The 17,036-nt window shown below is 36.7% G+C and overlaps 1 long non-coding RNA gene across 2 annotated transcripts; it reads right to left on the reverse strand.

The window, feature by feature from the left end:
- Positions 1 to 6,099: 6,099 nt before the first annotated feature.
- On the reverse strand, positions 6,100 to 10,178 carry LOC113330405. 2 transcript variants are annotated; one of them, XR_003350254.1, is made up of 3 exons: positions 10,139 to 10,178; positions 8,288 to 8,359; positions 6,100 to 7,587 (listed from the first exon to the last, which is right to left on the reverse strand). It is a non-coding gene; the product is annotated as an uncharacterized LOC113330405 (long non-coding RNA). The 2 variants fall into 2 exon arrangements; XR_003350253.1 differs by lacking the exon at positions 10,139 to 10,178 and adding an exon at positions 8,467 to 8,600.
- Between the last annotated feature and the right edge of the window lie 6,858 nt (positions 10,179 to 17,036).

The following is a 17,036-nucleotide window of genomic DNA, read 5'->3' on the forward strand; positions in this document are numbered from 1 at the left end:
TGATGTGTTTGATTCGAGTATTATGCAGGTTCACCAATCTGAGGAACCTTTTGAAGTTCCCGAATTCTATGTTCTCTATCCACTTCCGAGTGTAAAAAGGACTAAGTGTGGGGGAAACTTCGATACAGTGATAGCTTCAATATTTATATTCTGTGCTAATGTTTTTGTGAAGCTGTTAATGGAATTGCAGATTGTTATTTGGAAGGATTACCAAATTCTCAGATTATTGGTGTACGGATGATAATAATAATGTCGGGCTGACGACGGTAAACCAAGCGCTTCATGGGAGGAAACCCATCGGTTTTGTATCTCTATCCCTTTTGTTTTTAATTTTATTAGTTTTTCATATCACATCTTTCATTCATATTAGATTTTACAAAGTCTTATATCTATAATGAAAGTTTAGACGAATTCTCGTCAGAAAATTCTGACTGCGCAGTTGTCACAAAAATAGCTCTCTAGACTTCATACGGAGTCCGATTTGAGTGGTTGACCCTAGATTTTAAAGAGGACAGACTCACCTTTCTTTTCCAGAAATAAAATCTGAATTCGGAGTCTGTTAAGTTGGAGAGATAGGCCTAGACATTTGAGTTTCGGTATTTTTCCAGAACTTTTTCAGATTGCATGTCAGTCAGTCCGGAGGCCATAAAAGTCAGAATGTTTATCGAAACACTGTGCCCTTTTGAAAAGTTATAGAAAAGACGTAGGCGAACAAATTTCGTTTATGATGTTTTTCCTAGTTCCCAACCCATTGGTACAGTTTTTGAGTTTTTCAGGGCTTTTATGTCAGAAATCAGAATTTTGGGTTTTGAACATTGAGGACAAGGTTGAGTTTAAGTATGGGGACTAGTTAAGCATGTTTGGTTTGCATATAAAATAAAAAAATAAATAATACTCTTTGATTTCTTGCATTCTTGAGACTTCATCTTTTGGAATTAATTATGAGCTATTTAGGATGACACTCTAAACCTTTTTACGTTGAAACAGTTCTTACGGCTATAGATTGAGTCCCACTTTGTCATTCTACAATCCTTAATTATATATATAACTAGATTTAACCCGTGCCGTAACGTCACGGGCATGAATTAATGCCTGTATGTTTATTTTGTGAAGCACATGAATTAGTTTTTGGTAACAGTAACACATCAAGTCTTTGTTATATGGTTAAAAACAACTGGAATACGTGGTCTAAATATGGAATGCCTGGTCTAAATTTCCCAATCCACCACTCCCGACAACCAAAATAGCATTCCAGCATTCAAAAAAGAGACAACAGTATGCATGTACTTTATAAGGAGCAAACATCTGCCATACTGCCACGTACTATCCCAAAAGCATCTTTTAAGTTGTGTGAAATACGGGCTTGGTGGAATGTTATCCAATTCATTTCGGATCTCTTAAAAAAAGAATAAAAAAGGCTTTTTGCGTAGACAATTTAGAGCATTTGTTGAGTGTTAAAATCTTCGCCTTCAAGAACGCACCTATGGAATGGTTCGACCAAGGGTTAAATGTTTTTGTTTCCTGTTCTTTTTCTTTCTTTGTTCAAATGTTAACATTTTTAGTCGAACCTGTTAAGGATACAGCTATCAACATAATTGTAATTGATCCTCTGCAAGACTTTATCTCCTCATGCCTCAATTAACGCAACTAATTGTGTAATTGTAATATTCTCATTCGTTGTAAATTGACCCTATTTTGGGTATGTAAATCTCTATGTATTGTTGTATATATCCACCAAGTTATGTGTGGAAAATATTATCTAGAATATCTAGTTCTGTTTTGGTATCAGCCAAATCGATCCTAAAGACCACGCCTCACCTTCATCTTCATTTTCAATTTCAATGTCAGGTCCAGAAACTTCAACTCTGCATCAGATCCATGTTAACCATTTAATCAACATCAAGCTTAATGATTCTAACTACACTCTATGGAAAGCTCAGTTTCAGCCTCTTTTGAAAGGCTACAGACTGGAAGGATATGTTGATGGTACTTACCAAAAACCACCACAACATCTGCCCAACACCCAAGCAGTAAATCCAGCCTATATCAAGTTCGAAGAACAGGACCAAATCCTGCTCGGTTGGCTTCTTTCATCTCTTACAGAAAGTGTTCTAGGAAGGGTCACTGGACTCAAAACTTCCAAGGCAGTATGGGACGCTCTAGAGAAAAGATATGCCCCAAAGACGAAAGCTCATCTTCTGCATCTCAAGAGACAACTCCACAGTCTCCAAAAAGGTAACATCAAAATGCAAGAGTATTTTTCTAAATGTAAGCAGTTATTTGATGCTTTTGCAGCATCTGGTAACCCTCTAAGTGAGGAAGATATGCAGAAATCTATCCTAAGTGGCCTAGATCAGGCGTACGACTCCATTGTCACTACACTCAGCACGATTGAAGTTGCTGATATGGACACTTTTCATGCGCATCTTCTGTCATTTGATATGCGCTTAGAACAGCAACTTGCATTGCTTCAACAAACAATGGCTCATGTGGCTTCTTCCAGCTACACAAGATCCTTTTCACGATCTGATCAGAGAAGGAATCAGCCTCAAAACAATCGACAAAGCTATTCCAAGGGAGACAACAACAACAATCATCAAAGAGATGATGACAGCCCATGTCAGGTCTGCAAGAAGAGAAATCATGCTACACGCAACTGTTGGTTCAAGAAAAACAATGGACCAGCACAAAATGGTCGTCCAGTAGCCTATCTTGCTCTACCTGGTGGAGCTACTGACAACAATTGGGTTACGGACACTGGAGCAACACACCATCTTACTGCAAATCTTAACAATCTTGTTATTCGTCATGAATATGATGGAACTGAGGAAGTCCATGTGGGTAATGGTAATGCGTTACATATTGAAAATATTGGTAATGCCTCATTTTCACATAATAATAGAAATTTTACCCTCAATAATATGCTTCATGCTCCTGAAATCAAAACAAACTTGCTTTCGGTTTCAAAATTTTGTCAAGATAATCAAGTTTATTTTGAGTTTCACTCTAGTTTCTTTCTTGTGAAGGATCTATTCACCAAGAAAATCCTGTTGCGAGGCAGCAGTAGAAATGGGCTATACATACTTGATGGTGTACGAGAGATTGTTAAAGCTTCACCAACTGCTCTTGTCTCACCTACAATTCCAATCTGGCATCAACGTCTTGGCCATCCAATGCTGCGTACGGTTTTGAAAGTTATCAAGAAATTTTCTCTTCCTGTTTCTAATAAAAAGTTTGAGTTTTGCCATTCATGTCATGTTAGCAAAAGCCATAAACTTCCCTTTCCTATTAGCTCTTCTATTTTTGAAAAGCCTTTGAGCTTAGTTGTATCTGACTTGTGGGTTTCCCCAACTGTTTCAAGAACTGGGTATCGATATTACTTGCTTTTACTTGATGTTTTTTCTCATTATACCTGGATATATCCCCTAGCTAGAAAGTCAGATGCGTTGCATGTGTTTATACAGTTCAAAAAGCTACTAGAACATCAAACTGAACACAAAATAAAAGTGTTTCAATCTGATAATGGAGGAGAGTATAAGAAGTTTACAGCTTTCCTAAACAGCTCAGGTGTTGTCCACAAATTTTCATGTCCTCATACATCCGCTCAAAATGGTCTTGCCGAACGTCGTATCAGACATATCACTGAATCAGGTCTTGCTTTACTTTTTCATGCTTCCATGCCTAAGTCGTACTGGTCAGATGCTTTTACCACTGCTTGTTATCTCATTAATCGTATCCCAGCTTCACAACATGAATCTAAATCACCTTTAGAGCTTTTACACAACAAGAAACCAGATTTTTCTCTTCTTAAAGTCTATGGTTGTCTCTGTTACCCATGTCTAAGGCCTTATGTGTCAAACAAACTAGAACTAAGATCTCTTACTTGTGTGTTTATTGGATATAGTGGTGCACACAAAGGATATTTATGTCTTCATGTACCAACAAACAGGATCTACATCTCTCGTCATGTCAAGTTTGTTGAAACAGAATTCCCATTTGCTGCTAAGCAACAGGTAAGCTCCTCTGAAACTCAACATTCTCTACAATCTACTAAATTACTTACATCACACACTTTTACAAATCCCTCTTTAGCAGTGGAACCTAATACAGCTCAGCAAGGTCCAATTGATGTTGCTATTCAACAACCTCTAGTGTTAGAACAAAGTGTACAGTCCTCAGCAGTCCCTATTGAGAATATAGGTGTTCAGTCGCAAAGACCACCACAGAAACACACCATGGTGACAAGAGAAAAGGATGGCATCAGAAAACCAATTAAGAAACTCTGCCTAGCTACAACAAAACATCCTTTGGAGCTACCTGAGTTTATGGCTCCGTCTTGTTACACTGAAGCCTCTAAAGATCCTAACTGGCGACCTCCAATGGACAAAGAAATCAATGCTCATATACGCAATGGAACGTGGAGTTTAGTTCCTTATGAGAAATGGATGAACATCATAGGTTCTAAATGGGTCTTTAGAGTAAAACAAAAACCAGATGGCACCATTGATGTACGAAAAGCTCGGCTATTAGCTAAGGGTTACAATCAAAGGGAAGGGTTTGATTATGCAGAAACTTTCAGTCATGTCATAAAGCCTAGAACTATTCGTCTTGTTCTGTCCATTGCAGTCACACATGGATGGAATATGCGTCAATTAGATGTTCAAAATGCCTTTCTCCATGGGGTCCTAAAAGAAGAAGTGTTTATGAAGCAACCATCTGGATATGTGGATCCAGATTATCCAAATCATGTATGCAAGTTGAACAAAGCCATCTATGGGCTCAAGCAGGCACCACGTACATGGTACTCCAAGCTCAGCACCCATATGACTAGCATTGGTTTCAAAAGCTCAATTGCAGAACCTCTCTATTCATACGACAGTCACATAATGAGATCACCTATGTTCTTATTTACGTTGATGATATCATCATCACAGGTTCAAATCAGTCACTTATCAACAAACTTATTACTGACTTGAATTCTGCCTTTCCAGTCACAGACTTAGGTGAACTCAGTTACTTCTTAGGAGTAGAAGTGATCAAACAAGGAAACTGTGTGCTACTCAGTCAACAGAAGTACGTCTCTGATCTTCTCAAACGTACGAAAATGGAGGGAGCAAAGCCAGTAACTACCCCACTTGTAGTGAATGCACAAATCAGCAGACAAGGAACTACACGATTTGCAGATCCAACTTTATACCGCAGTGTGTGTGGAGCATTGCAATATCTTCATCTGACCCATCCAGATGTTCTTTGGCTGTCAATAAAGTGTGTCAATACATGAAAGATCCTTTTGAAGAACATTGGGAGCTTGTGAAAAGAATTTTACGGTACCTAAAGCACACTGTGACTTATGGCTTAGTGTTACGACCATCATCCGACACTCAATTACATGCTTATTCCGACTCTGACTGGGCCGGTAATTTAGACGACAGAAGATCAACTAGTGGGTTTGCCATCTACTTTGGAGAAAATCTTGTCTCATGGAGTGCCAGAAAACAGAAGACTGTTTCAAAATCAAGCACGGAGGCTGAATACAGGGGTATTGCTACTGCTACTTCTGAGTTAATGTGGCTTCAATCTCTTCTACAAGAACTAGGCATTACAGTTCAATCACCCTCGTTGTGGTGTGATAATCTTGGAGCCACGTATCTAACCGCCAATCCTGTGTTTCATGCTCGTATGAAACACATTGAAATTGATTACCACTTTGTAAGAGAAAGAGTGGCAAATAAACAGCTGCAAGTCAAGTTCATCTCTACCAAAGACCAGGTAGCTGACATTTTTACGAAGGGATTGACTAACTCACGGTTTGATTCGTTGCGCAACAAGTTGAACAATCGGCAAACTCATGCACAACTTGAGAAGGGATGTTAAGGATACAACTATCAACATAATTGTAGCTGATCCTCTGCAAGACTTTATCTCCTCATGCCTCAATTAACGCAACTAATTGTGTAATTGTAATATTCTCATTCATTGTAAATTGACCCTATTTTGGATATGTAAATCTCTATATATTGTTGTATATATCCACCAAATTATGTGTGGAAAATATTATCTAGAATATCTAGTTCTGTTTGAACCTTGCTTCAAATTTGAAGTTGACTTGGTTGCCTCACATATATATATATTATGTTTATTCAAAAATACCCTTCAAACATCGTACAGATGAAAACATCCATGTAATTAAGAGTAACCCCTGAGTGTATAGTGATGTCCACTGAATGTCGTTTCATACACTAAGACACATGCTATCCAGCCGATGTAAACTTATTTGTTTGATTACATAGAACAGTAGTCCCTAGCACTACTCAATCCATTCATTTCGGATTTCATGTTTATTACAGGGCTCGATCCCCAACCTCCCTACCTGAGAAAGAACCACCTTCCAAAGTAAACTTCACAAATAAAATTCCAAGACATAACTAAAACGAACTATTTGACCCAAATGAACTTAAATACAATATGCTTGCCTGCCAAGTTACCAAACTCACAAACAAAATTCAACATGGAACTGAAACGAATAATTTGGCCAGAAATAAACTTAAACACTTGGCATCTTTTAATATATAAGAACTTCCAAACATTGATGTCAGAGCTGAAATAGTGAGTGTTTACCTGTCAGTTGCACAAACACAATTTAGGTTAACATATATCATACTGGATTAAGTGCAACCAATTGGGCCGCCTTATTATACCGATACATTCCTTGATGTGTGGAGAAACTGATCGAGAGATGACAGATTCAACTGGCTGTCGGTTATGTCTTTAATCAGTACTCAGTAGTTACATGCGTTTTCCAATTTTTAAAAAATGCAGAATTTCCAACAGCACCGATAAAGGCAGAATGAAGGATAAAACTGAATGAGAAAAAGAAAACAAATTGGAAAAAGAAACTTGCGGAAAATGTTGAGATAGAGAATTAGATTAATACCAGAAGGCTAATTCAAGGGGTAACTGAAATTTTTATCGAGTAAGTTCCATTCTACGAATGTTATTGCAGCTACACCCCATTCAACAGAACACGGAAATCTCATTTATGACACCAATACCGGAAATTTCAATCGAAAAAAAGACAGACAAATGGGTGGAGGGAAGTATATAATTTAAATTATCTGCAATATAATATAAATCATAAACAGGAGAGTGTATATTTCTCCGAGTTAACGCGGGAAAAATTATAAAGCCAGCATCCTCAAATAAGCAAATGCAATGCATTAACATTTCATGACTAACAAATATTGAAGCTTACCTTTTCGTCAACTGTCTAATTTTGCAATCTGCAAGGCTGTTGGATGTTTCTCGCACCTATGTTGTAACGCCAAGACCTCTTCAAACGATAAAGATAAGTCTAAAGCTGAAGATTATTAGTCCACGCAGGCCATTCGTATACACCTACTGAAATTAATACTTATCTTCATTTGGATTTCCAGACTTTGGAATTGGCAATTCACTAATTGCTCAACGTTATTCAAAGACTAAAAAAGGTTAACAAAACCTTGGTTCGTTGAAGTCTCTATCTGTGTTGTTTGGCACCTCGAATGAAAAGGAAAGTGTTCAGCATGCCAAAACGCTCCCCTCCAATGCCTTGTAAAATATACACCAAAAAACAAAGTTTGGTGTTAATTACCTTATTGTGCCTCTGACGCAGCATCTTCCAATTCATCCTCGAGTGTGTATAGTACTAAAGACAAAATGGCTTGACACATAATCTTTGAAAAGGACCAAAAATTTTGAGCGCATTCCACAATAAGGTTTTGTGTTCAGTAGTTTCCGTCGTAAACATGGGGAAGAGTTCGAAAAACAGCAGGGAGTTCATAACATTAAACTGAATTCTTTAATTCATCTGCTAATCGTTCCCCAACTGAAGTTTAACCTTTAGAAACCTATCCCCAATAAATAAACTACAACTACATACTCAGCATCATAAAAAAAAGTAATCCATTCACCTAATTTTGATTGCTCTAGGATCTATATTAAGACAATTAACCCAAATAAACATAATATTACATGGATCACTGCCTCCTGCTACTTCTAAAACAAAATCTCAACAAAAGAATCTTCACTGGAGAGCATTAATCAGCGGAATCGAAATCTAACCATTATCATAAGATTCACATCAAATTCAAGGAACAATTAAATTTAAACTTAAAATCAGGGTGTCCATTTCAAGTTGAAGGCCAATCTTCTGGCGTAAAACCCCTGATTGGTACTTAATTTATATAAGGTCTAAGCAACGCTAATCAAAAAACCTATGTAGAAGAAAACCATGAATTCGGAGTATTACCTTGAATTACAAAAGTTAAAGATCGTAAAGAGACCACATGTTGTCGTTGGATTCAAGAAATCTGTAGCCCTCCTGAAAAAGATGGCATGAAACTACAATTGGTATCACGAGAAGAATTGAAAAGCATAATCTAGAGTCTTCAGTCGCTAACTGGCATGAAAACAATGAATGAATTATACCTTGAAAGAAAAAGTATTTTTATAATCCATTAGGTAACTCTAACGTCGACGAAAATGAAAGAAGAAAGAAGGAGAGAAGGAGACTGAGAGAGGCGTTTTCTTTTTTACTAAAGGAAAGGAAAGCCCAAATCGTGCGAAATAAGTGTTTCACGGGATCAATTTTAGCACTAAAATTATCTTTTGAAGGAACAAATCTGGACCACCACTTACGCAGGCAAAGTTATCCAAACTGTGTCATGTATTCTTGACTTTAGAATCCTATCCCCAATAAATAAACTACAACTACATACTCAGCATCATAAAAAAGTAATCCATTCACCTAATTTTGATTGCTCTAGGATCTATATTAAGACAATTAACCCAAATAAACATAATATTACATGGATCACTGCCTCCTGCTACTTCTAAAACAAAATCTCAACAAAAGAACCTTCACTGGAGAGCATTAATCAGCGGAATCGAAATCTAACCATTATCATAAGATTCACAGCAAATTCAAGGAACAATTAAATTTAAACTTAAAATCAGGGTGTCCATTTCAAGTTGAAGGCCAATCTTCTGGCGTAAAACCCCTGATTGGTACTTAATTTATATAAGGCCTAAGCAGCGCTAATCATAAAACCTACGTAGAAGAAAACCATGAATTCGGGGTATTACCTTGAATTACAAAAGTTAAAGATCGTAAAGAGATCACATGCCGCCGTTGGATTCCAGAAATCTGTAGCCCTCCTGAAAAAGATGGCATGAAACTACAATTGGTATCACGATAAGAATTGAAAAGCATAATCTAGAGTCTTCAGTCGCTAACAGGCATGAAAACAATGAATGAATTATACCTTGAAAGAAAAAGTATTTTTATAATCCATTAGGTAACTCTCACGTCGACGAAAATGAAAGAAGAAAGAAAGAGAGAAGGAGACTGAGAGAGGCGTTTTATTTTTTACTAAAGGAAAGGAAAGCCCAAATCGTGCGAAATAAGTGTTTCACGGGATCAATTTTAGACCTAGATTTATCTTTCGAAGGAACAAATCTGGACCACCACTTACGCAGGCAAATTTATCCAAACTGTGTCATGTATTCTTGACTTTAGAATCCTATCCCCAATAAATAAACTACAATTACATACTCAGCATCATAAAAAGGTAATCCATTCACCTAATTTTGATTGCTCTAGGATCTATATTAAGACAATTAACCCAAATAAACATAATATTACATGGATCACTGCCTCCTGCTACTTCTAAAACAAAATCTCAACAAAAGAACCTTCACTGGAGAGCATTAATCAGCGGAATCGAAATCTAACCATTATCATAAGATTCACAACAAATTCAAGGAACAATTAAATTTAAACTTAAAATCAGGGTGTCCATTTCAAGTTGAAGGCCAATCTTCTGGCGTAAAACCCCTGATTGGTACTTAATTTATATAAGGCCTAAGCAACGCTAATCATAAAACCTATGTAGAAGAAAACCATGAATTCGGAGTATTACGTTGAATTACAAAAGTTAAAGATCGTAAAGAGACCACATGTTGTCGTTGGATTCCAGAAATCTGTAGCCCTCTTGAAAAAGATGGCATGAAACTACAATTGGTATCAAGATAAAAATTGAAAAGCATAACCTAAAGTCTTCAGTCGCTAACAGGCATGAAAACAATGAATGAATTATACCTTGAAAGAAAAAGTATTTTTATAATCCATTAGGTAACTCTCACGTCGACGAAAATGAAAGAAGAAAGAAGGAGAGAAGGAGACTGAGAGAGGCGTTTTCTTTTTTACTAAAGGAAAGGAAAGCCCAAATCGTGCGAAATAAGTGTTTCACGGGATCAATTTTAGCACTAAATTTATCTTTTGAAGGAACAAATCTGGACCACCACTTACGCAGGCAAAGTTATCCAAACTGTGTCATGTATTCTTGACTTTAGAATCCTATCCCCAATAAATAAACTACAACTACATACTCAGCATCATAAAAAAGTAATCCATTCACCTAATTTTGATTGCTCTAGGATCTATATTAAGACAATTAACCCAAATAAACATAATATTACATGGATCACTGCCTCCTGCTACTTCTAAAACAAAATCTCAACAAAAGAACCTTCACTGGAGAGCATTAATTAGCGGAATCGAAATCTAACCATTATCATAAGATTCACATCAAATTCAAGGAACAATTAAATTTAAACTTAAAATTTGGGTGTCCATTTCAAGTTGAAGGACAATCTTCTGGCGTAAAACCCATGATTGGTACTTAATTTATATAAGGCCTAAGCAGCGCTAATCATAAAACCTATGTAGAAGAAAACCATGAATTCTGAGTATTACCTTGAATTACAAAAGTTAAAGATCGTAAAGAGACCACATGCTGTCGTTGGATTCCAAAAATCTGTAGCCCTCCTGAAAAAGATGGCATGAAACTACAATTGGTATCACGATAAGAATTGAAAAGCATAATCTAGAGTCTTCAGTCGCTAACAGGCATGAAAACAATGAATGAATTATACCTTGAAAGAAAAGGTATTTTGTTAATCCATTAGGTAACTCTCACGTCGACGAAAATGAAAGAAGAAAGAATGAGAGAAGGCGACTGAGAGAGGCATTTTCTTTTTTACCAAAGGAAAGGAAAGCCCAAATCATGCGAAATAAGTGTTTAACGGGATCAATTTTAGACCTAGATTTATATTTTGAAGGAACACATCTGGACCACCACTTACGCAGGAAAAGTTATTCAAACTGTGTCATGTATTCTTGACTTTAAAGTCTTATCCCCAAGAAATAAACTACAACTACTTACTCAGCATCATAAAAAAGTAATCCATTCACCTAATGTTGATTTCTCTGGGATCTATATTAAGATAATTAACCCAAATAAACATAATATTACATGGATCACTGCCTCCTGCTACTTTTAAAACAAAATCTCAACAAAAGAACCTTCACTGGAGAGCATTAATCAGTGGAATCGAAATCTAACCATTATCATAAGATTCACAGCAAATTCAAGGAGCAATTAAGATTTAAACTTAAAATCTGGGTGTCCATTTCAAGTTGAAGGCCAATCTTCTGGCGTAAAACCCCTGATTGGTACTTAATTTATATAAAGCCTAAGCAGCGCTAATCATAAAACCTATGTAGAAGAAAACCATGAATTCTGAGTATTACCTTGAATTACAGAAGTTAAAGATCGTAAAGAAACTACATGCCACCGTTGGATTCCAGAAATTTATATCCCTCCTAAAAAAGATGGTATGAAACTACAATTGGTATCACGATATGAATTGAAAATCATAATCTAGAGTCTTCAATCGCTAACAGGCATGAAAACAACGAATGAATTATACCTTGAAAAAAAAGGTATTTTTATAATCCATTAGGTAACTCTCACGTCGACGAAAATGAAAGAAGAAAGAATGAGAGAAGGCGACTGAGAGAGACGTTTTATTTTTTACCAAAGGAAAGGAAATCCCAAATCATGCGAAATAAGTGTTTAACGGGATCAAATTTAGCCCTAGATTTATCTTTTGAAGGAACAAATCTGGATCACCACTTACGCAGGTAAAGTTATCCAAACTGTGTCATGTATTCTTGATGATTGAATGCGAAACTCAGCTATGGTAGTCGTTTGAAAGATTCGTCTTCGCAATTAATCATTACTGAATTACTTTCTTTTTATGTTTGCAGTTATATTTTTCTCTAAAGTGATTTGGTGGGATCCTGATACTGCCGTGGATGTTGTAGCAAGGGAATCATTGGTTGAGTATATAAAAGCCCTATAGATAAACTCATGAAGAGTGAGGCGGGAAAAAGAAAGAAAAAAAGAGAAAGAAAAAAAAATATATATATAAGGCTCCTCTTCATTTATCGACACTAATAAATGATAGGTCCGGAATTGCGGACTAATCATGTAGTCGATAAAAATAAAAACCTATCATCATTATATAGCAAGTCAAAAATACTATTGATGAGGTTATCGACACTTGGATAGCAGTATGCGTGAAACGTTGTCCCTGTCTCCGTCGCCTAAACAAGGTGGAATGCAGGATCCAAGGAAACTATCACATACTTGTTGAAAAGGAACATGCGCTTAGAGTATCTAATCATGTGGTCAAGTTAAATGGTTGCTTCTCTTAACTATTGTGCTATAAATAAGAATCCTTTGACGACATTCATACAAGTATTGTGGGTAACATCTTTCTCTTTAGTCAACATTTGCACACTTCACTTTTCTATTTCCACTTTCTTATCTATCTATGTGATTTCAGTATGCGAGTGTTGCGACAAACGTTGCAACAAGTACGATGACTATCTTACTATAGTTTTGCAATCAGGTTGAATGTCACATGTAATTAATTGCTTGTGTGTGATGATTGGAATGTATGTGGGATGTTTGCAGCTAAAGAACTTATGCAAGCTAATTATTTGGCTACTACTTTGTGTCTATCCTTAGTGGTTCTTCCAAGGCGAGAAATTGGAGTATGTTTTGTGGGTATACCTCTTGTAAACCCTCACGGGACTAAAACTCATCCACTAGGGACACCCAGGGGTTTAAAGGTTTGTTATACATGCTAAGTGTAACCGTTTTCTCAACGAGATGGAGTTGTTTTATTTTAGGATTATTTTTATTTAGTTTGATCGAGGACTAGCAAAAACTAAGTGTGGGGGAATTTTATAAGTACATAATTCATATGATTTTAGTGTCCATTCCATACTTGTTTAAGCTATTATTCTTGCATATATTCGTATTATTACTCTTATTTTCTCTTATTTACCTATATTAGGTGAATCATCCAAAAAGGAACTACAAAGTGCTGAAAATAGCTAAGAAGAGAAGTATTCCTAGTATCCAAGTGCCCAAGTCCAAGAGAAAAGGAAGAAGTGCGACGAAAATGAGCAAAACGCTCAAAATCAAGAGATGGGACAAAAACCGATCTTAAATCATTCAAATTAATGATTTATCATCACCATCTTTAAGATAATTGAAAGATAAAAATAATGCAAAAAGAATGAGGTCATTCCGAGTTCGGACGAAGAAGTTGTGGCCAAAAAAAGCTTTTCATCGAACACCGAAGACAATAAAATATGCAAACGGGTGCGCATACCTCAGTTCCAAAAATTTCTGTTGGAATTTGAGGTATTCATACCGGTACGCATACTTAACAAGTATAAAAAGGGGTATGGATACTTGTGAAGGCCTAAACTCACGGTTAGGATCCTTATTTTGTATTTTCGGGTCAGGTTCTTGAACCAAACTAGATACTTGATGGCCAAGCAATGTAAACCTATAAAAATAGGTATTAGGCCTTTCACATATCATCGATTTTTTTTGAAAAGTCAAAAATTGTATTAATAGATAACAAAATTTACAAGAAATATTTCACAAGAAAAGAGGTCACAGCAACCCCAAAAACTTGCAAACTATTTGAATCTATAATAAGCAACATTTGGATATTCAACAGAATTTAAAAAATGAGGTCTTCCATCATAGTGCATTCCTACTCCATTATCTAGAAAACAACCTTTCTTTGCCATTGAATCCGCAGCAAAATTAACCTCCCTGTAAGTATGAATAAATCTTATTGAATCATAATTCCTACAAACCTCTAACCACCTTTGTCTTGAAAACCATGGTAAATTAGAGTTTGTAAGAGCCTCCACCAGACTAGAAGAATCCGACCAGATGCAAATGCGTGCCATCCCCCATCTTGTATCCCATTCCATTCCAACAATGATTTTATATAATTCAGCCAAATAATTTGTTTTTATACCTAAGCCAATTGACATCGCGCTCATAACATTACAAAAAGAGTCTCTAGCTATTGCACCTGCACCAGCCGTACCTGGGTTTCCCCTCACCGCACCCTTTCACATATCATCGAATAATCTCATATCACAAGTCCTATATCAAAACCTAGGGTTTACAACCACCGTTATTCATCTTCTTTGTAATATGAGTAGCTAAATTCTGTGTTGATTAAGGATGAATTCAATGTTCTAAGCGTGAAGCTTTATTAATAATACAAGTTTATTTGAGGTTTTAATCATCATCATTTTTCTTTACCATATCTAGGATTTATGAGTGATTCTTAGATTGATTTGGGATGCATACTAGATTAGTGATGAGTGCCAAATAATGTATATATTTATCCCTTTTTGTTGGCAATTTAACTCATCTTTTATGCATTAATTCTACATTTTATCCCATATTCTGTATTTTCATTGTTTTCAAGAATAAATATTTTTCTTACTTAATTTTGCATTTTTTAGGTAGTAAATAAAGATTTGATGAGTTGCGGAGCAGAAAAGAGCTGAAGAGTAGTGAAAAGCCGGAAGAAATTACGCAAGGAAGCCGCGAAGAATGGTGCGCATAAGCCCAAAAGACTAGAAATGGGCTCAAGAAGGAAGAATTGCTCTTAAAGAAGATATGGGCTTGGCATACCCAAGGCCCAAAACCCTTACCCAAACCCATTTTCTATAACCAAAACCGCCTCCATTCTCAGCCGTCAGATTGGATCCAACTCATCATCCTACGGTCTCTCATTCATAGAGCATCAAAATCTGAAGTCTCTGCCAAACACCACAGCGCTTAAATTCCAAGCCTTCAGATTAGATCACATTTAGATCCTACGGTCGCTTCTTTGCCTGCGCATCAAATCTCGATACTTCCGCTTAACACTACAGTACCTAACATCATCTAACACCGTTGACTTCGTTGTGTTTCAAAATCCAACGGTTGCATCGATTCATCTCTCATCTCATCGTTAGATCTACCTACCATCTCCGAATCTCGCAGCTCAGAGTCACAGAACATCAAGACTCGATGCATTCGCCTTACACCCTAGTACCCCCGAGCCCATCCACCTAACCCAAACACACCCCCTACCCCAAACACAGTCGAGCCATACCCTCTCCACCATCTTCTCCACAGAACCACCGTACACCACCACCTTCTCCACCTGCTCTGACTCCATCACCAACTCCTCTACCACCACCACCACACCTCCACCATCATCACCCCTACCTTCCTACAACTATTACCCATCTTTATAGCCCCCTAATTCGTCAATTTCTCCCCTGCCGAAACCCTAGGTGAATGGTTGACGAATTAGTGAAGCTAGAAAGAGAAATTGAAGGCATGGGAAGGAGCAGAGAAGGGAGAAGAAGCATGGGTTGAAGACGGACTCGTCTTATCACGTTTGGTAAGCTCGAAAATCAAAACCCTAGTCTACTGTCAATTTGGGGATTTTTTGTGTAGAACCCTAATTGTGCTTGTAACTATAAATTGGGACTGTGGGTGTGATGTAAAACTCAATTTTATACCCTTTCCGGACCTACCAAGTTTTTGGCGCCGTTGCCGGGGATAATTTTTAGGACCTTTTAGAGGCCTACCAAGTTTTGGCGCCGCTGCCGGGGACCATTTTGCATTTAAATATAATATCTTCGGGGACTGCCAAGTTTTTGGCGCCGCTGCCGGGGATTGGTGTTTGTTTTATCTGTGTTTTCTTAGCTATTTTGTATTTCACTGCATAGCATTTGCATCTGCATCTGCTTCATTTCATTTGCTGTTGGACCTGCTGATTCTGAACCTGTTTTTCCTCTGCTGGGACGCCACCAAGGAAAAGAACCAAAACCCAACTGGGTTTTTGCAACAATATCAGAGCAGCTGGGCTGTGCTAAAACGGTAAGCCTAAACCCATTCATTGAGAGAACCCAACCTGTGGGCTTCCAATTTTTAATTGTGGGCTTGTATAATTAACCCAATTTTTTTGGGCTTTTTATTTTTCTATTTTGGGTTTGTAATAATTTATTTGTGGGCTTGTATTTATTTTTTGTGGGCTTGTTTAAATTCTTTCATTGGACTTGTATTTTGAACTCTGGGTTTAACCCAGCTGAGCTTGTAAGCATCAATTGGACTTGTATTCCACTCGAAAGTGGACCTCGAAACCAAAGTTTTAAAACAAACGTCGGGCCTTAACCAACTGGGCCAAATTAAACTTTCAAAATTAAAACTTAGTGTTTCGTGGGCCGCAGCCTTCCATCCATTTCATTAGAGGCTTGCACAGTGGGCTTGCTCCCATACAAAAACCAAATTTTATTTTATTATTTAAAAAAAAAAAAAATTTACTTTACTTTTTTCCCGTTTTTTTAAAAAAAAAAAAAAAAAAAAAAAAAAAAAAAAAAAAAACCTTTTGTTCCTTTTATATATTTTGCTAATCCAATTTGATCTCGGCTAAAATATGTTGGATTTTTGCCTTGAATAACGGAGTTTTAATTCTGCTTTCGCCGAAATCGGGTATTCTCTCTCCTTTTACTCTACTCAGCATGTCCCTTTCCATATGTTGCATTTTAATTCTTTCCATATTTTGAAACATTGAGGACAATGTTTAGTTTAGGTTTGGGGGTATAGAGTAGATACCATGATAATTTGCCATAATTGAAAACGAACTCCTTCTTCTTTTTGAAAAAATTGAAAAATTCCAAAAAAAAAAAAAATATTGAAAAATCAAAATTCTAAAAAAATTAAAAAATTGAAAAAAATCATAAAAATGGAGCTCATTTACCTTGAAAT

This window comes from Papaver somniferum, unplaced genomic scaffold, assembly GCF_003573695.1.
Source record: "Papaver somniferum cultivar HN1 unplaced genomic scaffold, ASM357369v1 unplaced-scaffold_118, whole genome shotgun sequence".
NCBI lineage: Eukaryota > Viridiplantae > Streptophyta > Magnoliopsida > Ranunculales > Papaveraceae > Papaver > Papaver somniferum.